This window comes from Arvicola amphibius, chromosome 8, assembly GCF_903992535.2.
Source record: "Arvicola amphibius chromosome 8, mArvAmp1.2, whole genome shotgun sequence".
Lineage (NCBI taxonomy): Eukaryota > Metazoa > Chordata > Mammalia > Rodentia > Cricetidae > Arvicola > Arvicola amphibius.
The window spans coordinates 31613247-31640346 of record NC_052054.1 but is presented as its reverse complement, the minus strand read 5'-3'; positions in this window follow the sequence as shown (position 1 = coordinate 31640346).

The window sequence follows — 27100 nt, the reverse complement described above, 5'->3', positions numbered from 1 at the left end:
GTGCCAATGCATTCAAGTATACTTCCTACTTTCTCGTCTATGAGGTTCAGTGTGGCTGGCTTTATGTTGAGGTTTTTGATCCATTTGGACTTGAGTTTTGTGCATGGTGATAGATATGGACCTATTTTCATTCTTCTACATGTTGATATACAGTTATGTCAGTACCATTTCTTAAATATGCTTTATTTTTTCCATTTGGTATTTTTTGCTTCTTTGTCAAAAATCAGGTGTTTGTAGGTATATGGATTAATATCCGGGTCTTTGATTAGGTTCAATTGGTTCTCCTGTTTGTTTTTATGCCAATACCAGGCTGTTTCAGTACTATAGCTCTGTAGTAGAGTTTGATGTCAGGGATTGTGATGCCTCCAGAAGTTCTTTTATTGTACAGTATTGTTTTGACTGTCCTGTTTTTTTTCTTTTCCATATGAAGTTGAGTACTGTTCTTTTGAAGTCTGTGAAGAATTTTGCTCAGATTTTGATGAGCATTGCATTGAATGTGTAGATTGCTTTTGGTAAGATTGCCATTTTTACTATGGTAATTCTACCTACCCAAGAGCATGGGAGAACTTTTCACTTTCTGATGTCTTCTTCAATTTCTTTCTTCAAAGATTTAAAGTCATTGTCATACAAGTCTTCCACTTGTTTGGTTAGAGTTACTCTGAGATATTTTATGTCTATTGTGAAGGGTGAAGTTTCTCTGATTTTTTTCTCAGCTTATTTATCACTTTGTACAGGAGGGCTATTGATTTTTTGAGTTAATCTTGTATCCTGCTACATTACTGAAACTGTTTATGAGTTGTAAAAGTTCCTTTGTAGAATTTTTGGGGTTGCTTATGTAAACTATTATATCATCAGCAAACAGAGTTTGACTTCTTTTCCAATTTATATCCCCTTGATCTCCCTTTGGTGTCTTATTGCTCTAGCTAGGGCCTCAAGAACTATATTGAATAGATATAGAGAGAGTGGACAACCTTGTCCTATTCTTGATTTCAGTGGGATTGCTGGGAGTTTCTCTCCATTTAGTTTGATGTTGGCTATTGGCTTGCTGTATATTGCCTTTATTACGTTTAGGTATTTTCCTTGTATCTCTGCTCTCTCCAAGACCTTTTTCATGAAGGGATGCTTTTTCAGCATATAATGAGATGATCATGTAATTTTTATTTTTCAGCTTGCTTATATAGTGGATTATGTTGGCAGATTTTTGTATGTTGAACCATCCCTGTATCTCTGGGATGAAGCCAACTTGATCATGGTGGATGATGTTCTGATGTGTTCTTGGATTTGATTTGTCAGTATTTTATTTAGTATTTTTGTATCAATGTTGATGAGTGAGATTGGTCTATAAATCTCTTTCTTAGTAATGTCTTTATGTTGTTTGGCTATCAGGGTAATTGTAGCCTCATGAAAAGAGTTGGGCAATGTTCCTTCTGTTTCTATTGTGTGGAACAATTTGTAGAATATTGGTATTAGATCTTCTTTGAAAATCTTGTAGAATTCTGAGGTGAAACCATCTGGTCCTGGCCTTTTTTTTGGTTGGGAGACTTATTTCTGTTTCTAGTTCTTCAGCAGTTATAGGTCTGGTTTTTTTTTGTTTGTTTGTTTTGTTTATTGTTTTTTGTTTTTTCGAGACAGGGTTTCCCTGTAGTTTCTAGAGCCTGTCCTGGAACTAGCTCTTGTAGACCAGGCTGGCCTCGAACTCAGAGATCCACCTACCTCTGCCTCCCGAGTGCTGGGATTAAAGGCGTGCACCACCACCGCCTGGCCAGTTATAGGTCTGTTTAATTTGCTTATCTAGTCTTGATTTAAATTTGGTAAGTGATATTGATCCAGAAAGTTGTCCATTTCCTTTAAGTTAGACTGAATTTCTGATCTCGTATTAATGAATTTTAAAACGTATGCCTTGGGCTGGCAAGATAACTCAGCATGAAAAGTTGTTTGTTACCAAGCCTATGACCTAGTTTGGTTCCCCAGGATCCACATGGTGTGAGGACAAAACCAGCTCCTCCAAATTGTTCTCTGAACACAGGTGCACTGTGGCATCTTAAACTTGCTTGTGCCCTGGGGACACACACACACACACACGCACACACACACATGCACTGGCACACACACAAAATATATAGATGTAAAAAGAACTTTAAAATGCATTTTTCCTATTTACAAATGTAATCTAGGGAGAAAACATACTTATGTTATCCAGAAATATTTGTAAATTATGAATATTTTTGTCCCTCCCAAATTTACATGTTGAAACCTTACTTACTTATAAAGTGAAATATCCACCATATAGGGTAGTATTAGGAGATGAAAATTGTAGGAGATTATTACCCCTTGAAATAAGAGCTCTTGCAAATAGAATTAATACCTTAAACTAGATAGTGTGTCTACCTTGATCTTGTACTCCCTAGCCTCCAGAACTGCAGAGAATAAATTTTTATTGTATACTAGCTACAAAGCTCTAGTATTTTGTTATAGTAGTCAAAATAGACTAAAACAGAGATTTTGGTTGCAAGCAAACAGGGAAGATTTTTTTGTTTGTTTTTTTGAGACAGGGGTTCTCTGTAGCTTTATAAACTGCCTGGAACTCACTCTGTAAACCAGGCTGGCCTCGAATTCACAGAGATCTGCCTGCCTCTGCCTCCTGAGTGCTGGGATTACAAGTGTGTGCCATCATCACCCGGCTGCAAATGGGGAAGGTTTTGAGAAGACAGCAGGTATATGTATACAAACAACAATAGTTTGTGTACTGAGGTCTGAGTCAGCTGGTGGAACAGAAAACTAGGAAACCCTCAGAAACATAGCATCCACGGTCCACTTGCTTGCACACTGTGTTCCCCAGTGACATGTTTTTGCTTACTTTCGCTGGCTTTCTCCTGGAGTAGTTCTGTGGGTTCATTAACATTCCGGATCTTCAGTTGGTAGTCTTAGCTGACAGTCTAGGAACTTTACAGTTGAAGGGCTCTCAGAAGATGAGTGGAGACTCAGCTTTTAAATTACAAGTTGTTCATTCAGTTGATCCTTTGAGAAGTTTGCCTCTGAGAATGCAGGACTGGCTGAGTCTTTAAGGAGTTAGCCTGGGGAAAGTAATAGACCAAAGAAAGAACTTATTTGTATAGTTCTTATTGTTTGAGAATTTGTACATGAATATAGTGTGTTTTGATAAAGTTCATCCCCAGCTTCTACAACCCCCATCTCTTTCCCCTCTCAACTCCATATACCCTTTAAAAATTTTTTAAAAAAGAAAACAATCTTTTTTCATTTTACATACCAATCCCAGTTTCCACTCCCTCCCCTCCTTCCATCCCCTCCAGTTACTCCCCCCCCCCCATCCACCTTCAGACAGGGTAAGGCACATTGCTTTGGGGAAGGTCCAAGGCCCTCCCTACTAAATCTAGGCTGAGCAAGGTATCCATCCAAAGAGAATAAGTTCCAAAAAAGCCAGCACAAGCAGTAGGGATAAATCCTGGTGCCACTGTCAGTGGTTCCTCAGTCCGCCCCAGCCATACATCTTGCCACCCACATTCAGAGGGACTAGTTTGGACCTATGCTGTTTCCTTCCCTGTCCTGCTAGAGTTGGTGAGCTCCCATTACCTCAGGTAGACTCTTTCAGTGGGTATACCCATCATGGACATTGTTCAGCTATGTTCATAGCAGCATTATTTGTAATAGCCAGAACCTGGAAACAACCTAGATGTCCTTCAGTGGAAAAATGGATGAAGAAAGTGTGGAATATATACATATTAGAGTGCTACTCAGCAGTAAAAAGCAATGACATCTTGAAAGTTGCAGGCAAATGGATGGAACTAGAAAACGGAGTGCAGTAACCCAGACCCAGAAAGATGAACATGGTATACACTTACTCATAAATGGATACTAGCTGTAAAGCAAAGGATATTGAACCTATAGTTCATGACCCTAGAGAAGCTAAGTAACAAGGTGAACCCTAAGAAAACATACAGAGATTCACCTGGAAAGGGGAAAGAGACAACATTGTATGACAAAATTGGGAGCATAAGGGTGGGGAGGAGTAGGGAGTGTGGAAGGGGAAGAGGAGGGGAGAAGAAGAGTGGGGAGGAGAACTTGAGGAAACAGGATGGTCAAGATGGAGGAAGGACAGAGATGAAAACAAGAAAAGAGCTATTTTGATTGAGGGAGCCATTATGGGGTTAGCAAGAAACCTGGCACTAGAGAAATTTCCAGGAATCCACAAGGATGACCCCAGCTAAGACCCTAAGCAATAGAGGAGAGGGTGCCCAAACTGACCTTGCCCTGTAGTCAAACTGATTAATATCTTAAATATCACCCTAGAACCTTCATCAGCAACTGATGGAAACAGAGGCAGAAACCTGCATTGGAGCACAGGACTGAGCTCCCAAAGTCCGGTGGAAGAGTGGGAGGAGTGAGAATATGAGCAAAGAGGTCAAGTCCATATACCCTTTTTAAAAACCCTACGGAGTTCTCTTAGTGCTGTCAGCCTGTGCATGGGTTTAGGGCCACCACTGGAGCGCGGGTAGCCAGCCTATCAGGGATTGCATCTGAAGAAAACTGGCTCTCCCTCTCCTAACAGCCACCAATGGCCAATAGCTCCCCAGAAAGTTTAGTCCATGTCCTTCAGTCAGTGGAGATAAAAATTATCATGTGACACTCTAAGTCAAACATCTATATGTTTTTCCTAGTACGTTGATTTTTATGTGAAATAGATGACGATTTGTGTAGTTATGACTTATCAAGTATAGCTGAACTCACAAGGGTGTGTAATTTGAAGTATGGCTTTGTTCAGCACTCTGAGAGTTTCATTTGTTTATAGTACTACAATGTCTCCCTGTGTCCGTGACACTTTCTCAACTCTTCCATCTGAAGTGGAAAAGAATAACATCACTCAGGCAAACAAACAACCCCCAAAACAAAACAACCACACAGATATAAAACCAAAAATAACAAAACAAAACAAACAAAAAGAAAAAAAAAGCAAAACCAAAAAAAAAAAAATCCTTTGAGGTACACATTATATCTCAAAATGTTTCTTTTAAATTTCTGTGTATGTATTTTGTGTATTATTGTAAAAAAGAAATACGTTTGGGCTAGAGAGAAGGTTCAGTGGCTAGGAGTGTGTACTGCTCCTCCAGAGGACCTGACTGTGGATTTAGCACCATGTCAGGTGGGTCACAAGTTCTTGAAACTCCAACTTCAGAGGGATCCAACACCTCTAGCCTCTGTGGACCCCAACACATGCATATAACCCCAAACATATGCATATATCCCCCACATATGTCCCCACATATGCATATACCCCCACATGCATTAGCCCCCCAACATGCATATACCCCCACATATGTATATGGCCCTACATATGCATATACCCCCCACATGCACATAATCCTCCCCCACATGCATATACCCTCACATACATGCACATAACCTCCCACATGCATTTACCCACAGACATGCATATACCCCCACATGCATATACCCCCCACATGCATATACTTTCCCACACTTACACATGATTAAAAATACAATAAATCTTCTTTTCAGTCATCACCATAGATTTTGTTTTTAATTTTAATTTAAAAAATTTTCCTATCTCTTCTATTGAACATATATTTTTTCATTAATATATTCTGATTGCAGTTCCCCTCTCCCAGTTTCTCCAAGTTCTTCCCACACCCTCTCCCATTCACATCCACACTCTTTTTTGCCTCTTGTTAATAAACAGACAGGCATCTATATAAGATAAATCTTTAAAACCACATTCACTATTACTACATGATATTTTTAGTAACTGGTCAGCTTTTCAGCTTTGGATGGGTTCCTACAGAGGGTAGTTAGGAATCCTTCTTCAGGTGAGAAAGACTGGGGAGAAGGAAGCAGAGTCAGCAAGAAAAACACACAATTTTTCTAAGGGATAAAAGCTTCTTTTTCTCTTTATTATTCTTTCTGTTTCTCACTCTATCTACTCCATTCTTTTTCTGTTCTGTTCTTCTACCCCGATCTTTCTCTTCTTTCTTTTTCCTGATGTCTTCCTTATCATTTCTTTATTTTTCCCTTACAGCTTATATGCCCTTGCAAAATCTTTCAAGCAATATAAAAGTTACAATGTGGTTACATTCTATTTTTTAAGGGAATGATTACAATGAATGCAAGTAAAAAAACAGCATTTATCATTTCCCTTTCATGAGTAAACATTTTATGTATTACAGGTAAAAAGCAAATTATCCCAAGAACCCACATACAGTTAAACATTTATCTTTTAGACTTCTCATAGATCAGGGGCCATTACCATTTACAGAGGCAGTAGTTTTTATAATTGCCAGAAAGACAGGTTCCTAGTTTCACTTTTTGTATTCTACAGTCCTGACCAATATCTTAACTAAAAATCCAATTCTTTGTTTTCTAGTTACATGAAGTCAATTGTTTAAAGCTTTTCTTTTTTTTTTAAAATTTAGCTACGATACACACTGAAACTCATAATCACATTTCCAAATATCAAAAAGAACTTGAGCTTATTCCTGGGACTTGATTGTTTTCCTCAGTTATGAACCTAAACCATAGTCTATACTACTCCTCAAGAGAAAGTCATAAGTCCTAGCTGCGTGACACTTCCTTGGCCCTGTTTTCTATGCTCTGCAACCCCTGCTCGATCAGGGGTGTGAGTAACACTACATCCTACCATTACCTTGTCAGAGACCAGCTTCAACAAGTATACCACGTACCAGGGTAGGGACACGGGGATTGGAAAAGTTAGTAAAGGGCACGAAGACGCGAGTGAAAATAATAAAACAAGAAACATAGGATAGTACTGGAAGGGAGTTCCAGTGAATACTGAAATTGCCCCAATTTAATTGCCATTTGCTTCAATACCCCAACCCATAATGGCAGGAGTAAGATTAAAAAAACTGCATTAACATGATACAAGGAAATGAACATACCACCTGAAGGTTGGTTGTGGTCTGCATCTTTAGTTAAACATTCTGTTGCTAGAACAAAACAATGCTCACACCCTAGACCAAAACATTCTGTAGGAAAACCCTGGGTTTGCTCCCTGGTGGAATCCATTCTTATCTTCCTAAGGGAGTAGGAACTTAAGATTCTTAGATTTTCGTTTGGGGTACAAACATATCACTTCTCTATACCTGAAATACAAGGTCTGGGTATTAGCTACACCTGTTGAAAATAACCTTCAGAGAACAGAAGTCTGATCTTTATCTAGGTGGGATCTTCGTTTGATGTAGAAAACAGACAATAACCTTGAAGGAATAGAAGTAAGTCCCAACTCTCCCACCATTGGTCAGGGTGGAATGGCAACAACTTTGAGCAATCTGAAAGTCTCCAACCTTCAGACAAGGTGGAAATAGGCTCACATTTTTGGGCCTCTGCATTACCTTTATTGACTTTCCCACTAAACTAACCTTTATCATAGTTCCTTACTACATTTGTTAAAAGCTTTTAATCATCAAAATTCTATTTAAACTAACACTATTATTGCATAAAATAATTACATCAGTTAAACAGTACAATTTAAGAGGTAATCATCTTGAGAGTAGTTCACAGGTAAAAATGTCCAGTAGAACGGGATATTTCCATAAAATAATCACACTACATTAAAGGCATTCTGAAGATGGATGCTAGAAAATAATCCCACACTAGCTCAGAATTGAGTATAATAAAAGGTTATTTATTTAGAGATCACAGTTCTCTGCATGAATGGGGAACAGGAACCGAATCCTGAAGCCAAGAGTGAGTGAGTATGTGCTTTATATCAGCATTTGCAGTGTAAGAGGCCACGCCCAAGTGGGCTGGTATCTTAAAGGCTATTGGCTGAGGGAGTTCCCACAGCATCCCCCAACACCCATTCACATCATGCCTGATACCAGAGAAAAATTGCAAACATGTAAGAGCACGGCAGTAGAACGAGGCATTTTGTAGCTGAAGCCCTCAGGGCCTTGTCTATCTGAGGTTCACCCATCAGTGACTTGCTTCCTAGTGGGTCACACTCCTGATGCTCAGTTGCCATCTGCTTCTCTGACATGACCACGTGGGATATTCCTGTGTGTCTTGATAACATATGTACCTTGAAGTCTCTTCTGCTCTTTATTAATACCTTCTCAGCCAACCTTCCTTCCTTCCTTCCTTCCTTCCTTCCTTCCTTCCTTCCTTCCTTCCTTTCTTCCTTCCTTTCTCTCTTCCCCCTTCCTTCCCTCCCTCCTTCCCTCCCTCCCTCCCTTCATTCCTCTCTCTCTCCCTCCCTCCCTTTCTTTCTTCCTCTCTTTCTTCCTTCCTTACAAGGGATTTTTATGAAATCCAAATTGGCTTTGAACTCACTGCCCCCCTAGTGCATGTGCTACTATGCCCAGTTTATTCAGTGCTGGAGTTTGAACCCAAAACTTCATGTAAGCTGAGCATTCTGTCAGTTGAGACACATCCATAAGTTGTCATCTACACTTTGCAATCATTTAACTCATTTTTCTGATAGCCAACTTTTATATCCAGTTAGAATTTATTTGAATTTTTTCTTCTGAAATTAGTTGATGGTTTTTATTTCTAGTTTATTTGGTTCCAACAACCATAAATATTCTTAGAACTTTTATTTATTTATTATACATTACTAATGATTTAGTAAATGTTTTATGTGAAGCACAATTGGTTTCAGGATTTAAACCACTGATTTTATATAGTTCCATATAAATTTAATCATTGCATATTTGGAATGGATTTTAATATAGTATATCTAATTATCTTTATCCTCATGTCAATTGCTCTTTTTTTTTTGTTTTTTGAGACAATGTTTCTCTGTAGCATTGGATTCTGTCCTGGAACTAGCTCTTGTAGACTAGGCTGACCTCACAGAGATCCTCCTGCTCTGCCTCCTGAGTTCTGGGATTAAAGGTGTGTGCCACCCAGCTCCATTGCTCCTTTTTATCCTTAAACAAAATGTGAGAATCTTTTTTTCTCTTTATATTGCATAAACAATATTGCATTGATATTTTCATTTAGCTATTTCCTAAAACTATATTGTGCTATATCCCTTTTTCTTATTTAATAACTCATAGGGTTTAGAAGAGTTTTAGTGTCTGTATAAAGTCACCTCACAGTTATTGCAGAGGAGATGAGGAAGTATGGAATACTGGCTGAAATATGAAATGTGCTGTCTATTTATTTTATAGATACTCTAAATTCTGTTCCAAGATGAAGACACAAAAAGCCACAATTCTACATGATGGTTATTATCCCTCTCTCTCTCCCCAGATCCACTCCATTCCCATCGCTTTTATGGAATTAGACTTTGCCATGAGGCCATCAGTTCTATTTCTATCAAATATATATTAAATTTGCAGCCTACTCCACTGAGGGTGTTGGATATTTTCTAGGGAAAAACTTGTGAGGACCTATAGAGATTCATCTTTCTAATCTTACCTGTAGGGGTGCTTTTTGTAAATAGTTGCGATCTAATATTATGAATAATGTAATAAATTATTTGAATTTATATGCTTATAGTTTGAAATCAGAGGTCAAACTTGTACTTGTAGGCAATATGCATGTAGAACCTATCTCATTCGTGTGTTCTGCCAGGTCTTCAATCAACATTAATGAATACAAACAATCCCAATTCTCCTTTGTTCTATAATGTTCTCCTTGTACGCAAATGGTAATTGTGCTATCTGTTTAAATTGTTGCTTTTACTGGCTTACTTGAGATTTTTCTTTCTAAATATTGCAAACTCCCCTGTAAACCAAAGGCATGGTTTCAGGGAGCTGTAAAGGACGGAGGGAATACCCGCTCTGGTAATAACGAGCTGGAGTCTCAGGTTTTAACAGGACTGTGAGTTTGGCTTTGCTCTGTCACTGCAGCAGGAGTGTTGTAAACACTTGGAAATCACCACATCCAGGCCTAGGCTCCCTTTGCTCTGTCTCATTCTATAAACTTTCACTCCTGCCCTTCAAAATATGAGAGAATTGACCTCATTACTATTTATAGAGACTTTGCTTCCACAAAAGCTCAGAGCTCTTCAGGGGCTCTTAATATTACAGCACCTATGGCAAGATCTCAAGTCAGTGTGTTATCCCATATTCTAAAATATCTTGTAAAGAGGAGGTGAAGCACACCCACTCTCGATGTAAGGAGAGCTCTACATCTCCATAAGAGCCGCATGTAAGAGAAGATCATTCTAAACAGGCTGGACTAAGCCTGCTGACACAGTGTAGACTACTCTGTTTCCAAAGTCCATCCACCCAGAACACGAGAGACTCAAGGGACAGACCCTGTGCTTTTTGCATCGGGGTTTCTGTTTCTGTGTACTTTCCTTTAAAAGGTAGCCCCTTCATTGTTACCCATGCTTCTATAAAATCCAGGTAGGTGAACAGAAACTTCTGGCATTCTCCTTTTGGTATTCTGTAGTAGGCTGAGTCACACTTTTCTCCTTTTCTCTGAATGTGTGTAGAAGCACATGTGTGTGTAGGTGTGTGACGTAGATGCCTCTGTGTGCACAGACATGTGGAGATTCGAGGTTGGTATTAACATACGTTTGTGCTTTAAGGCTTGCAATTTTTGAACTATATGTATGTGTCTGTGTAGGATATGTGCATGTAAAGGCCCATGAAGCCAGAGGGGAAAGCAGACCTCCTGGAGTAATAATCACAGGGTGGTGGTGGTGCACTCCTTCAGTCCCAGTATTTGGGAGGCAGAGACAGGTGGATCTCTGAGTTTAAGGCCATCTGGTTACTGAGTGAGTTCCAGGCCAGGGCTACATACATAGAGAGGCTAGAGAGACTCTGTCTTGAAAAGCAAAAAACAAAACAGAACAAAAAAACCAAAAAGCAAAAACAGAGAGAGAGAGAGAGAGAGAGAGAGAGAGAGAGAGAGAGAGAGAGAGAGAGAGAGAGAGAGAGAGAGAGAGGAAGAAACAAAACCTCTTAGTAACTAAGCATTACTTTGGACAAAATGGTTAACAACCTGACAAGGCTAAAAATATTTGAAAAGTACCTGACTTACCCACATGCTAGTTTAACATTTTAGGTCTCCCCCCGCCACCCCCTCCCCATGAGACAGCATTTATCTGTGTAACAGCCTTGACAGCTATAAACCAGTTTGGCCTTGAACTCCAGAGTGCTAAGATTAAGGCCTGTGCCACCACTGCCCAGTCATTTGTAGAGGTTTTCAGGAAGAGAAGTGTTTAAGAATGGGAAAATAGTTTATAGCTTACAGCAGATCTCTTGCTTAGCATAAACAAGGTCCTGGGTTCACGCCTCACTACTGTGATTTAAAATGTATGGAAATGCAAGAAAAGAGGTGTTTTCTGTAAGACCAGGCTTAAAAATTGTGTTTAATAGTTTTGGAATAAACTTTGAGTTTTATATCTATATTCATGCTTTGGTTTTACCAGCAATCTATATTTTGTTGCTTTAAAGTGATTCTGTATAGGAATTATGATTGACTCTTCTGAAGCAACACAAAGGTGAAGGAAATCAGGGTAGATTTTACACCATTAATTAACATGATCATTTCCACAATGCCCATTCCTACCTTGTGATTGTTGCCATTCATTAGGGGGAAATTTTCTTTAGCCACCAGAGGAGTCATATTGAAAGACTGTACCAAATCAAAAGTGCTTCCTATACCTTTAAAGAGAAGTTTGTGATTAACATTTGGTTTGTAATGAATGTTATTGTGGTTCATCTTTTTTTGTAAATACTAGCAAAAATTGCATAAAAATAACATCAATCGCTGATAGCATTCTTAAAGACCAATGTTTGATTATGTATCATATTTCTCTGGATAGGCACATGTGGTAATTTTTGAAGCCATATACTTGTGTGCATAGCCTCTGAAGGGGAAAGAGGGCTATTGAGCAGAGTCTGGCCTTACTTTTAAAGACTCTTAGGTCAATCATGTTTGATTCCCAAGACACCCTTTGTTATGTTTGAAGCATAGTTATTGGCGTCTCTTAGTAGCAAAACACAGAAGCTGAAAAGTAGTTTTAAACAGAGCCAGTCATGTGATTTCTGAACATAATCTTCTTATAGCATTTTGCAAAAATGCTGCCCTTCAACTTTTACATTCCAGTTGAGCCTAAACACGGTGGCTTTCAATGATGTGGAAGGCATGAAGCTCTATGCACTAAATGCTGTGTTGACAAAGGAAACTCACTAGCAGGGATTTCATTAACTGGGGATTAAGCTAAACCCCTTTCCCTGAATTGCCAATAAATGAGACTCTTATCTAAAATTTCACATTAAGCTCAGTACAACTGAAATGTGTGTTCTCACATGTGTGTGCTTGCTGAATGAGTGTGTGTGTCAATGAGGGCAAACACCAAAGTGAGTTTCTAAAAACAAAAAACAACTCTTATTTCATTAGTGGAAAAAGCACAAATCTCTGGCAAGCACAAGGCACTAAATGAGGGAAAATCTTACAACTTAAGCATACTTGATGTATCTGATGTATATATATATATATATTTGTCTGTACATAAATATCTACTTATATGTATATACTTGTACATGTGCAATACACATACAAGTGTGAAAATGAGAGATTACTGTAGGGGTGAGTTTAGGCTTAATTTGAGAGAATGTCTTTGATATTTATATAATGGAGAATGTTAAAGGTTTATTATTCTTTATTTGTGTGTGTGTGTTTGTATGTGTGTGTGTAAGAGAGAGAGAGAGAGAGAAAGAGAGAGAAAGAGAGAGAGAGAGAGGAAGAGAGAGAGACAGTCAGGCACACACACACACACACAGAGAGAAAGAGAGAGAGAGAGAGAGAGAGAGAGAGAGAGAGAGAGAGAGAGAGAGAGAGAGAGAGAGAGAACATGTATGTGTCTGTGACTGTATGTGTGGATGTTAGTGCCTAACCTCACACAGCCTGAAGTAGGCATCAATATTTTCCTCTATCACTGCTTGTTCCTTTGAGGCAGAGTCTCTTCTTGAACCCTGGGTGCACATTTCATTGAAGATAAAGGTCAGCAAGCTTTGGAGAGCCACCTCTCTCCCCATTTGGTACTGGGGTCACAGGTTTTTGCTGAGGAATACCCAACTTGTTATTATTATTTATTGTGGAGCAAGCACTCTTTTTTTTTAACTTTAAGGATTTAAAATTTTTTTTCTTACATGGGCATGTCTGTCTCTGTGTGAAAGCAAGTGCCTGCATAGTCTAGAAGATGGTATCAGATCCCCTGGAACTGTAGTTCCAGGCAGTTATAAACCCATGACCTGGGGGCTGGGAATCAAACCCAGGCTCTCTGGATGAGCAGTAAATCTCTTAAACCCACATTCATATCTTTAGTCCCTGGACCACACACTCTTAATTATCCTGTGAACTCTTTTCCAGTTCCATCACGGAAACTTCTAGAAAGCCATTTGCAAAATTGATCCTGAAAACCCCACTCTTAAAGAATATTTCTCAGTTTTCTTTGTTCTCACTATTCTATTTCAATTTGTTTATGATTATTCAATTATACCGAGGTAAAATTGTTCAGGGCCAGAGAGATGGCTCGATGTGTAAAGATGCCTGTCACTTAAAAGGACAATTCAACTTGAATTCAATCCTGGGGCGCCACAGGATGGCTCCTACAGTTTGTTCTCCGATGTTCACGTGCTTAATCATGTAACACATGTGTGCACACAAGAACAAGGGATGAGGGAGGTATATTTCAAGGGAGGGGAGATGGAACACCATGGTATAAAAGTTTAAAGGGAAGAACAGAAGAAGAAAGATTAAGTGAGACGTGGAATCGGACAGCAGGGTAGAGGAGGGTCTGTGTGAGGAGATAACTAACTCTAAGGACATTTTGAAAAATTAATATGGAAATCTACCACTTTAAAAACCCCACCAAAAGATAGAATAGATATCTCTGGTGTCCTTGAGGAGGGGTCTGGATGGGGAAGGTGGGATTGAGAACAGGAGGGACCAGGTTGTGGGAGGATGGAGTGAGAGAGCACTGGGAGAGACAGCTGGGAAGGGGGCATCCTGGGATAAACTAAAAACCTAGTGCAATGGAAATTTCCAAGAATCAATGAGGGTGACTAAGACTCGTAACAATGGGGAATGTGGAACCTGAACCAGCCATCTCCTGTAACCCGGGAGACTTCCAGTGGAGGGACTGGGACACCAATCCAGCCACAAAACCTTTGACCTACAGTTTGTCCTGCCTACAGGATATGCTGGGGTAAAGGTGGTGCAGAAATTGTGGGAGTGGCCAACCAATGATGGGTCCAACTTGAAATCTATACTATGACAGGGAGCCCACCCCTGACACTGCCTGGAGAGTCAGGAACTGGAGGCTGGACAGCTCAGAGACCTAGGATAGAACCAAACACGACTGGCAGGAAAAAAAGTCAATGAAATGATTCTTAATGATATTCTGCCATACACATAGATTAGTACTTAGTTCAATTCTTGTCAGAGAGACTTCACCCAGCTACTGATGGAAACAGATGCATACCCACAGTCAAACATTAGGGGAGCTTGGGGAATCCTTTGGAAGAGGGGAGAAGGGATTATAGGAGCCAGCGAGGTCAAGGGCAGCACAAGAAGACCCATGGAATCAACTAACTGGGGTTTATAGGCACTTACAGAGACTGAACTGACAGTCAGGAAGTCTGCATGGGAATGGACTGACCTACCCTCTCTTCACATATGTTACGTTGCATAACTTGGTCTTCTTGCAGGACTCCTAAGAGTAGGAGGAGGGACTGTCTCTGACTCTGTTACTTCCTTCTGGGACCCTATCCTCCTACCAAGTTGTCTTGTGCAGCCTTAATAGAAGAGGAGGTGCCTGGTGTCACTTCAACTTGCCCTTTTCTGAAGAGAAATGGAGAAGGAATAAAATTGGGGAAGGACTGGGAGGAGAGGAGGGGGGGAAACTGCAGTTGGAATGTAAAAACAATAAATATACAGAAATAAATACATACAAAGTTCCCTCCCCTAAGTATATGCATGTACCTATATAAAAGAGTTTAAATGGAATACTCTATAACATAGCAATGATGTCTCTACTAGACATCACAGGCTAGCAAATAAAAAACCCACTGACAGAAATGGATTACCTCTTTTGGAGTTGTTGGCCAGTGAGGTCGTATAAACTCACAAAGAGTATAGGACATTGTTAATACTATTGTCTACCCTCCTGAAATTGATGCTAAGACCCTATCACTGAAGACAATACATACTTGAGTCACATAACATGGGAAATCAAGCTAGTATTCTTCTGGAAACTTCATTCTTACTGCTAGCTTTCATAGTACTGGGAGGTGCTATGCATGCTACCAGAGGAGGAAAGTAGTCACCAGTCTTACCCAGATATGAATTTTGTGAACTACAGTAACTACTGGTTACTGGCTTGGCAACACACGCTGATTGGTGCAATAGTGGCACAAATGTCTTGGGAGTAACTAGCCACTTTCTGATTGGATTTAAGGCCTGCTCCCCAAGTTGAAACCCATACTTCACAACAATATTGGGGTCAGGAATCTGTGGCTAAACAGGTCATAATCCCTAGGGGGAGAACATACTACTGTTACTCTGATAAATGGAGATAATAGTAAAATGACTCCTGATGATTTATGATGATGCCTATGGATTAATATTTCTGCCAGCCCTCATTAAAGAAGCTTCCTTTTTCAGTAGATAGTGACTAACACAGAGACCCACAACTGGTCAAGGTAGAGAAGGGGAATCTGTAGAGTGCTCATTCTTCAACAGGACATCTATGTCACAGTCCCTCCTCTGAGAATTGTCATAGAAGAGGGAACATAAAGACTGTAAGATCCAGAAGTGGTGGGTGACACAAGGAAATAGTGTCTTCTGGACTCGGCAGGGCAGCTGCATATATGAACTCATAGTGGTAAAGGCAGCATGCAAAAGGCATGTGGAAGCTAAAACCAGATCAGATTCCAACATGGGGAAGGGAGGTAAGAACTGGTAGCAATTGATAGCTACCAGGAGAGGGAGTTGATCACGTTGCAATAGAGAATCACTAATCCACGATTATATGGGCATTACCAACTGTACTAGATGGATTGAAAATAAGAAAATAAGAAAAGGAAAAATAAGAAAAATAAGAAAAGGAAAAGTTGGGTGGGGAAGAAAGGGGAGTGGACCTGGAAGGAGCAGAGTAGAGAGTTAATATAATAAAATACAGCATTGTATAAAATTCTCAAAGAACTAATATAAATGAGAAAAGTAATAAAATAAAAAAATCGTTCAGCTTATATTCTTTTTACATATCTACATGCATAAAATTTTGAAGGCAAAATTGATTATAAGTGAGCATGTCTATAGAAGCATCCTTCATGATTAAATGATAATGTTATTTATTAACTACATTTTTACTTGGTAGTTTGAATGTTATCGATTTAAAATAATTTAAAAACCATTTTATTGATCTTTTAAAATAATTTCTTTCCCTGGGGGCTGGAGAGATGGCTCAGCGGTTGAGACCACTGGTTGCTCTTCCAGAGGGCCTAAGTTCAATTCCAGCAACAACCATCTAGATAGGATCTGATGCCCTCTTCTGGCTTGCAGGCAGACATACAGCTAGGATACCATATAGATTTTTATATTTTATATATTTATTTTATATAAATAAATCTTATTTTTTCTTTTTATCATAAATACATTTTTTTATAAAATATATCATGCTTATAGCTTCCCCTTCTATTATTTCCAGTTTTTCCCCACCCCCTCCCGTCTGGATCCACTCCCTTTCTGTCTCTCATTAGAAAACAAACAGGTTTTTAAGAGATAAAATTATAATAAAGTACAGCCAGGCGGTGGTGGCACACACCTTTAATCCCAGCCCTTGGGCGGTAGAGACAGGTGGATCTCTGTGAGTTCGAGGCTAGCCTGGTCTACAGATCTAGTTCCAGGGCAGCCACGGCTATACAGAGTAACCCTGTCTAGAAAAAAAAATACCAAATAATTACGATAACATAAAACTAAAGCTAGCACATTGAAGTTGGAGAAGACAAAAAAGAGAAGGAAAAGAGCCCAACAGAAGGCACAAAAATCAGAGATCCACTCATTTGCACAATCAGGAGTCCCATATAAACACTAAACTGAAAGTCACAATATATATATACACACAGAGGACCTGGTGCAGATCAGTGTAGGCCCTGTGCATGCTGCCCCATGCATGTGAGTTCATATGAGCTTTGATCATGCTGATTTAGAGGGCCTTGTTTTCTTGGTGTCCTCCATCCACTCTGGCTCTCACACTCTTTCTGCCTCCTCTTCTCCCAGGTTTTCCTGAGCCCTAGGGGGAGCGATTTGATGGAGACAAAAAAAAATCCCTTTACAGTTAAGTGTCTCAAGGTCTCTCACTCTGTTCATAATGTCTGGCTTTGGCTTTCTGTATTTGTTCCCTTCTTCTGTAGGAGGGAGCTTCTTTTACTATGGCTGAGGAAGGCACTGATCTCTGAGTATAGCAGACTGTCATTTTATTGCTGTGTTTTATTTATTTATTTATTTATTTATTTATTTATTTATTTATTTATTTATTTACTTTTCTTAAAACAGTAGTGTTTTGTTTTATCCTTGGTACCTGGGCTATCTAGTTTCTGTTCTCTATCACCCAAGCTGTGTTGGGCATGGGTTTCATCTCATGGAGTAGGCTTTAAGTCAAATCGGGTATTGGTTGATTACTCCTACCATCTTTGACCCATCTTTGTCTTAGCATATTTAGAGACAGAACATGATAGCAGGTCAAAAAGCTTGTGGCTGTCTTGGTGTTTATGTTTCTCTTTTGGTAGTGTTTGGTAGTGTTTTCTATGCCAAAGACACTAGAATGTAGGGTGAAGATTCTATGTAGGCATCAGCTCAACTTCCTCATATTCCATGAGTTGTGTAGGTGTTGTCTTCAGCAATGGGGCCTTGCTATCAGTTTATGGAGCACAACCTATAGTCTCGTTAATAGCCTGGGTTGTTTGTAATAGTCCATTACAACTCAATTGGATGTAACCCAATCCGGGTACTGGAGGCTTCATTTGGTGACAAGAGATGGCCAGTGGGGACTCTGTTTCTTCCATTTATTTGGTGATTTCATTTAGACCATCTTCATAGGAGTATACATTTTAGGAAGCTTCTACTGTATTTGGCTTCCATGTTATCCCTCAAATAGGTCTTCATTTTAGCTCTCTCTCCCCATATTCTCCACCTCACCTCCTCTTTCCTTTCCCTCCTGTCTTAGTTAGATTTTCAACAGTTGTAAAGAGACACCATGACCATGGCAACTCTTATAAAGGAAAACTTCATTGGGGTGGCTTACAGTTCAGAGGTTTAGTCCATTGTCATCATGGTGAGATGCGGCAGCCTGCAGGCAGTACTATAGAAGGAGCTGATAGTACTCCATCTTCATCTGAAGGCAACAGGAAGTAAACTGGGATACTGGGTGTGGCTTAAGCACATATGAGACCACCACCCCCACCCCTACAGTGGCACACTTCCTCCAACAAGGCCATACTTATGGCAACAAAACCATACCTCCTAATAGTGCCACTCCCTGTGAACTTATGGGGGCTGAAGGCATTCAAACTACCTCACCTCCCTACTTGATCCTCCTGTTCCAGTTCCCCACCCATCCATAGCTATCTATTTTTTCTAATGAGGTCTAACATGATTATAAGTGAGCATATCTATAGAAACATCCTTCATGATTAAATGATATTATAATTTATTAACTATATTTTTATGTGGGACTGCAAGTGTTATCAGTTTTAAAAATAATTTTAAAAACCATTTTATTTATTTTTCACAGTTTTGCTTATTTTATGTGTATGGATGCTTTTCCTTTGTGTATGTCTGTGTAGTGAGGAGCAGTGGGATGCATTCCTGCCTGGCTCTCAGCCGCCTGGCTAGCTTTATACTCGAAATAACAACACACAAAACTATTCATTTAAACACTGCCTGGTCCATTAATTCCAGCCTCTTATTCACATCTTGACTAACCCATATCTAATAATCTGTGTAACACCACAAGTGGTGTCTTACCAGGAAAGATTCAGCATGTCTGACCTGGTGGCTGGCAGAGAGGAGAGGCATGGCGCTTGCCCGAGGCATCTGCCTCACTTCCCTCTTCCCAGCATTCTGTTCTGTCTACTCCACCCACCTATGTTCTAACCTATTTGGCCAAGCAGTTTCTTTATTAATTAACCAATGAAATCATCAGATAAATAGAAGACACACCTACATCATGTCTGTGTACCAGATAAAGGTCAGAAAAAAGCATAAGATTATTTGGAACTAGAGTTACTGATGGTTTTGAGCCACCATATGGGTGCTGGAATTTGAACGCAGGTCTTCAAGAAGAGCAGCCAGTGCTCTTAATTGCCAAGCTCTCTCTCCAGCTCCTATGCCAATTTTTAAAATATGAATAATTTGGGCTAATATTTGAGTTTAAAGGATATAGCTTTTTAAAATGTCCCTCTGTGCTGTTATAATCTAATTTTAATGATGAAGTGTATGATAAATTTTATGTTTATAAATTATAGCTCTGAGAGCTGAAAATTGGTCCTGTCTGTTCTCTGTAGATGATGAATTATATCCCCCTCTTTCCTTTGCATGCTAGTCAGCAAAAACATACACAATATAGCAAAAACTCTTAGAAGTTAAATGACTTTAGGCATTCTCTCTTATATATGTTTGGCAAATGTAGGCAAGAACACAGATAGCTTTCCTATCATCTTGTTTAGAGTTTTCTTCTTCATTTCACACAGCATTTTTACTATTTATTTTCACTTTGAAGGAGTTTTACTGCCTGAAATTATAGTATAGAAACCTCAAAGCAATCAAAATCTAATTAAATAACCATCAATTTATAGATAATTTAAAAAATTTACACCTTATAGAGTAAGGGGTTGGGTGGGGAAGGAATTCCCAAGGTAGAGGAAACAGAACATATAGTTAAGAAGAGATTGGAATGGGAGGAGTAAATGGAGAGGGAGAAGGAAGACGGGGTAAGGGAATATGCTATCTTCAGTTGACAACTTCTCTCAAGGAAGATTTTTCTTCAATTGTGTCTTTCTGGTTATATAAGCCATATTTAAGGGCAGACCCCATACTTAGAAGTAGATGGCCAACACAAAACAAACTCAATGGTATTTGTTAACATTACTTGTCTTTTCCTTATCTATATTGATTCCTGATTTTGCGTTTTTATGAGTTGTGTGTGTGTGCGTGCATGTGTTTCTTGTGCTTTTTATTTTTTCTGTTTGTCTATTTACTTTCTTTCCTTTTCTTTTTTTTAAATTGACCCATTGGTCAATTAAATTAAATTTCTAAAGAGAGAAAAAGAAGGTACAGAGCTGGATGGGTGGAGAGGATGTGTAAAGAGATGAGGGAGGAGAAATCATGATTAGATAATACTGTCTAAAAATTCATTTTCAATAAAAATTATCTGAGCTGGAAAGTTGGCTCACTGGGTAAGAGTATGTATTATTGTCTTAGTCACTGTTCTATTGCTATAAAGAAACTCCATGACCTCAGCAACTCTTATAAAAGAAAGCATTTAATTGAGTGCTGGCTTATGGTTTCAGTCCATTATCACCATGGCAGGGAGCATGGTGTCACTCATGGTACTGGAACAGTAGCTGAAAACTACATCCTGATTCACAAACAGAGAGGAGGGGCAGGGCAAGTTGGTGCCGGAGAATTGTTTATATTCTGTCAATTATGTTTTAAATAAACACTGATTGATCAGTAGCCAGGCAGGAAGTGTAGGAGGGACAACCACACAGAAAGTAGAGGCAGGGCAATGAGAACAGAAGAATTCTGGGAAGGAGAAAGCACATTCCTCCCCATGCCTGTCAAGAAACCAAAAAAGCAGGATGTGGCCTGCCTTGCTAAAAAAGGTACTGAGCCATGTGGCTAAAATATACTAAAATAATGGACAAATATAAGTTATTAGAGCTAATACAAAGCCTGAGCTAATGGGCCAATCAGTTTATAACTTATAGATACCTCTATGTGATTTTCTTTGGGGGTTACTGGCTGTGGAAACTGGGCAGGACAAAAACCCCAACAAGCAGACCCTCATGTTACAGCAGGTAGATACTGGGTCTAGTATGGACTTTTGAAACCTCAAAGCCTACCTACCTTCAATGTCAAACTTCCTCCAACAAAGTCAGGTGTTCTCCAACAGACCACACCTCTTATATTCTAATCATTCCCAAATAATGACTCTTCCTATTAAATAGCACATGGGAGCCATTCTTAATCATAGCACCACAATTGTTCTTGCAGAGGACCCAAGTTTAATTCTTAACACTCACATAAGGCAGCTCACAATTGCTTGTAGTTCCAGCTCTTGGGGTTGTCTCTAACCACTTGCACACACACACACACACACACACACACACACACACACACACACATACACACACACACACACACTATAGTAGTAATAATGATGATGAAGTTCATGTTCTTTTTTTATTTTTATTTTTATTTTTTTTGTTTTTTCGAGACAGGGTTTCTCTGTAGCTTTGGAGCCTGTCCTGGAACTAGCTCTTGTAGTCCAGGCTGGTCTCGAACTCACAGAGATCCGCCTGCCTCTGCCTCCCGAGTGCTGGGATTAAAGGCGTGCTCCACCGCCACCCGGCTGAAGTTCATGTTCTTAAAAACAAATAAACAAAAAGCTATACCTCTATTTTCTTACTCTTCCTATAATATTTTAAAGTTTAGACATTGCATATGCTATACACATAGAGCTCTTGACTCTATGAGGGAAGTTGCCCTGGAGCTGGGCTGTGGCCATCTGTAGGCCTGTATGCTAAGAAGGCAGCTGTACCTAGAAACGCTGCAAAGTGACCAAGAAGAGCATTCCCTGGCTCTCAGCAGCTTCTGCTTTGCACTGGGATTCTTTCTCGAGGCTTTCTAAGTCTGCTGCTGGGTTGTGTAACTGCGGTAACCACCTTTCTACTCCTTTTTTTGTGGGGGAGAAGGAGGAGATTAGGCAAATGGAAATCAGTCTCTACTTTGAAAAAAATCCAAAATCAAGTTCATTCCCTATGGAGGGATACCTTGCTCAGCCTCAATATGGGGGTGGGGTTGGGGGTAGGGGGTGGAGCTTGGCCCTGCCTCAACTTGAATTACCAGACTTTGTTGACTTCCATGGTAGTCCTTACCCTTTGGGAGGTTTGGTTGTGTGATTGGGTGGAGGGAAGGTGAAGTGGAGCAGGAGGAGGGGAAGGAGGAGGAACTGTGGTTGGTATGTAAAAAGCAAAAAACAAATCAAAAAACAAAAAAAAAACTTTTAAATAAATTTTTTTTAAAAAAGTCCAAAATTAAACAAGTATTGCCTTGGGAAACAATAGAATGAATTACCTCATAGGCACTCTGACAACAGGCCTAAGGAACTTAGGAGAAATTTAGGATTATAAATAAAAAAATCAATCCTAAAGGAGAGAAACTTTCATTTATTGATAAATTATCACATCCGTTGAATTGGGATAAACCAAAAGCATTATGTTCTAAATAATTCTAAGAGGCCCAATGAGGCCTTTGCCCCTGGTGAAGATTAACTTCCCGTCACCAAATGTGCAGTTAATGTGTGACTCAGGGCCTGATCACTGAGTCACTGGGTACTGAAGTTTTGAGTTAAAAATAGATGCCAACTGAAGAATTCAATAATTTGAAAATTCCAGTCAGACATTTAAATAGTAATATTTAGATGGGGGAAGGAATAAGTCAACCTGAACTTTTTCACCTGTTAACAGTGTCTTTAATGTTCAATAACCATTTAATGTTCAACCCCCCCCCAACTCTTTCTCTCGCTTGCTCTCAATGTGGGATTCCCCTCTGTATGCTGTGAATACCATTAATTAATAAAGAAGCTGTTTTGGGCCTGTGATAAAGTAGAGCAGAGCTGGCGGAGGCAGGGAGGGGTGGGTAAGGGAAGGACTGGACAGGGACTAAACTGGATGCTGGAGGAAAGAGGGCAGAGTCAGAGAGAAGCCATGGAGCAGCTGCCAGAGACAGACAAGCTGGAACCTTTCCGGTAGGCCACGAGACTCATGGTAAAATATAAAATAATGGAAATGGGTTAAATTAAGATGTAAGAGCTAGCCAATAAGAAGCTAGAGCTAATGGGTCAAGCAGTGATTTAATTAATACAGGTTCTGTATGGTTATTTCAGGAGTCTGGGTGGCTGGGAAATGAACAATTGGCTTCTACAACAATCTATCGTTTGTGTGTGTGTGTGTGTGTGAGAGAGAGAGAGACAGAGAGAGAGACAGAGAGACAGAGAGAGACAGAGAGACAGAGAGAGGTGGGAGAGAGGAGAGAGAGAGAGAGAGAGAGAGAGAGCACCATAGCACATGTGTGGAGTCCAGAGGACACCCTGTTAAAGTCAGTTTCTCCTTCCACCATGTTAACACAACGATGGAACTCAAGTTGTCCAACAGGCTTCCAGCAAGTGCCTTCACCTGCTAATCTGTCCTCCTGGCCCAAGACTAAAATTTTAAGACTCATTTTTGTTCAAGCAAAAGATGGGGGCAAGTTCTTCAAAGGATTTGCTACATGTATGCACATGAATATTGGCTTCATATAAATGACCGGAGACAAACACAACTAAACCACTCCAGGGGACTCTGAAAACTATGGGACTAGCAGATCCAACCCTGTGCTTTGAAAAGGTTTCCTCCTCAGCCTTTCTCCATCATTTCTATTCACTTCAGATTATTCTCTCTGTATTTGCTGAGAACAAAATCACTAGAAATTTCATTCGCCTTTTTTAAAAATTGTTTTTATTGAACTATATATTTTTATCCACTCCCATCCCTTCCTCAACTTTTCTTTTTAATGTCATCAGTGGAATCAAAATTGATTGAAAATGAAATTTTAAGTCAAATGTATGTAAATAATACTTTAAAAATTCACCTAGTTTCCTAAGAATTATGTCTCTGATGATTTGTATCAATAGACAAAAAAGATATCTTATAAGATAGAATTTCTTTTAACAAAGGCATCATTTTCCATCTCAGTTTTAGGTGCCCTCTGTCAGTATTTGATCTGATAGAATAAATCTCAAACAAATTGCTGCAATAATAATCCTCTACTGTGGCATTCTAACCAGAACAAAAAAGATATAGTTGACTTAGAAATGAGTTGACTCATTCAATGCATTCATGAATCAATGAGATATACATACTCTCTTTACACACAAATAGTTTTTTAAGGAAATATATATATATATTTATTTGGATGATATGAATATTATCTACTTGTTTTAGTAACTGTGACCCAATGTAAATAATTTCAAATAGACATATTTTTGTGTGCTATCTTGCTTAAAATTGCCTATGATCACTCTATAAAATGAAATTAAATAAAGCAGCAGATGCTTTGCAACTCAAAGTTTAATTAATGTCTAAGCCTTCTAAAGACAGAGGCACCATTTGAGTGTTTCTTGGGATGAAGATGGGAAACAATGAACTGTTAACTCTCAAGCCTGTTTCTCATCTCTGACCATAGTTGAATGGCCATCCCATGTGGCATCCAGAATCGGTTTTATAGAACACTTCAAGGCTCCCGTCGTAACATCATGGTTATTAGCTAAGTCATGGGCATAGTCACTGAGCTAGCAAGAGTGACTTCAGAGGTCAAAAGGTCTGATCTGGAGAACGGAAGTAAAAGGTCTTTGTTTCCGTCAGATTAAAGTTTTAAAAAAACGCTTTTATTTCAGTACTTTATGTTTAGATTTAATACTTCTTTTTATTTAATATACCATATTTTGTTGTTTAAGCTAAAGAAATCACTCCAAGTATAACTCCAGCGAGACTTCTTCCTGAAAACTGGGCTGTGACACTCAGGGCTGGGCGCAGGATGCCGTGGTAGAAATGATGCCGAGCATGAGGGAGCTCCTGGCTTCAATCCCCAGAACGGAAAAGAGCAGCAGAAACATCAGAAGGACACTTTCAATGTATGCTACATAGTCTGTGAGAAAAGAATGCTTGATGCCACAAAAATATCTTAAGCATGCAGGACGCCTGATTTAAATATTGATTAGTTTTTAATAAACACCATACTAAGGCCCCAGAATTTTTTTATTTTACAATTTCTTCAAATTCCACACCAACAAGCAATTGGGAAATGACAACTCTTCTAGAGCACCGATAATGGTAGAAACCCGAATGTACAAAAATGTGCTTAGGTTTCCTTGCGTGCCAATCCATGTTAAGTTTCAGACCTAGCAAGGACGATCCAAGTGTGTTTTTTATTAAAGTTTAAACAAGCAGCTCGTGTCATGTTCCTGAAGTCCCATCCATCATGCTACCGATTTCTTCTTGCCAGAGAAACATTATAGTCTCTTGTTATGTTTCAAAGACAAGAAACACATTCAAAAAGTTTTGCCGATGACAAATGAGTAATTAAGGGAGTGAAAATCACAGACAGCATCGTGCTGGCTTGAAGGTGTTCAGGAGCAGGGTGAGGAGGTTCTCAGTATGCTTTGCGGTGGAGCATGCCAGGTTGATCCTAAATCTGCGAATTTAGTTTGAAATTACCCATTACAGAATATTCAGGACTGAAGTAACAGTTATCAGGAAAACTGTGACGGAAAGGGCAGGGAGGGGGAACTGGGGTTGGTATGTAAAACCGTGGCAGATATTCCTATGCATTTAGAGTTGAAGAAAGCCTTTCTGGAGAGCATGTAACACAATCATAGGCAATTGAAACTAAATTTCTGATAAAATTTACAATGTGAAGAACCAATGTGGGCCTGTTACTGTCCTAGTCCTAGAAAGCTGGGAGTGTTTGGTATTCTTCAGGGCAAGAGATTCCAGAAAAGAATTCCAATATCTCATGGAATAATTGCAAGAATCGAAAAAATGAGATTGCCTGGAATTAGGAAGCTTCTACCCAGTAAACAACCAACTGGATAAAGAGACAGCAACAGATTAGAAGTATTTCCCAGTTACATAGCTGACAGGCAATTAGTATCGAGAATCTACAAAGAACAGAAAAATTGACTCAGTTATAAAAATAATTGAATGATGTCATTTGCAGAAAAAATGTGAAACTGGATATCAAATTAGTGAGAATCAGAAAATAACTATTGCATGGTTTGTTTCATGTTGTCTTTCTCTGTGAACATGTGGCAGATGTTTAAAGAGAGAAACAGCTGGGACAAGAGATGATGGGAGGGGAGACAAATGCCACGCGTTCTTCCTTATATGTGGAACCTGGATTTGTATGTGACGTGAAAGGAGAAAGGGAACTGTTCTCGGTGAGGAAGTAGGCCAGCAGGAGAAGCAGGACACTGGAGGGTGATGGGGGTTGAGTGTGGGCAAAACGCTAGGATATACTTACATGAAAATGCCTTCGATTTCTTGAGGTGTTTATAAATACATTTTAGAAAGCATTTGGGTATTCCACAATGCAAATATATCCAAAAGTTAAAAACCAGACACACATTTAGCTTAGTGGAAGTTGAATGTTCTCCCAGGCATGTTTGAAACAACCAGGAAAGTCACCCCCATTCACAGTGGGCCTGCTCCAGCCATTCCTACATCTCTACACATGAAGCCCAAAGGTCTGATCTCAATACCTTCAGGCTGTTCTATTCTGACACTCAAACTCTGGGCAAAAAGTGGTCTTAGTAAATAAATGACATAAAATAAATTATAAAGTTGATTAAGATTCCATACTCTGCATTCTACCCAAGGAGAAAGGCAAGCAACAGCCCAGCTACTAAGCCTGTGATTTACAATGGTGTCCTGCCTGCGTGATTCATCGGTGCATTAGTGAAACAAAATTGGTAGTAGTAATCGACCAATATCTGATTTGAGCTAAGGCCCATGAGATGAAACCCATACCCAACACTGCCTGGGTGGCCAAGAACCTGAGACTAGCTAGGCCAGGCACCTAGGGGAAAGTCAAATATTACTGTTCTGTCAAAGGAGCATAGCAAGAAAATGACTCCTGAAGACACTATGCTATACTCATAGTTCCAAGCCTTGCTCAGCCATCATCAGAAAAGCATCCTCCTACAACAGATGGGGACAAATACCCAAAGCCAGACAAGACTCAGAAAGTAAGAGACCTTGGAACACTCAGCCCTAAAAGAGATGTCTCCTCCAAATCTCCCTACTCCCACCACAGACTTCAG